We start from the raw sequence: 545 nt of genomic DNA, 5'->3' as shown, positions 1-545 counted from the left end.
TATATATTAGGGGTTCAACATCATTCATTTACATGGGGTATCCATTTTTTCAAAATTTGTTCTTTCTGCTTTGAGTGTTAATGGCAACTGATAATCAGTGGACCACAACTATATGTGTTTATTTCTGTATTCTGAATTGTATATCATTGATCTGTATTTTTATGTCAATATCATACATTTGATTACATATATAATTGCCCCTTGCTGTTTTGTGGTTCACTTATTGCAGCTTCACTGTACCACGGGTTTTAAAAATATATAATTCTGTATCACAAAGTCTTCACTGTACCATGGGATTTTGCAGTATATAGCTATTTATATGATATTTATGATTTTAAGTATTTTTGCCTAAAATATGTAAAACAATATAAAATAGTTAAAATTTTAATTCAAACATATTAAAAGAATATTAAATGAAAATAAAAAACTGTAAAGTATGTATTTCATCAGCAGATGAATACTGTACTGTACAGAATGGAAATGCGGTACACCACTACTGCCACCCCAAGCCCAGCAGAGCCACCTGGCTGCACGAGTGGACCCAC

The sequence above is a fragment of the Chinchilla lanigera genome, unplaced genomic scaffold (assembly GCF_000276665.1).
Source record: "Chinchilla lanigera isolate Chin_1 unplaced genomic scaffold, ChiLan1.0 scaffold00128, whole genome shotgun sequence".
NCBI lineage: Eukaryota > Metazoa > Chordata > Mammalia > Rodentia > Chinchillidae > Chinchilla > Chinchilla lanigera.
Note: the sequence above shows the minus strand (reverse complement) of the source record.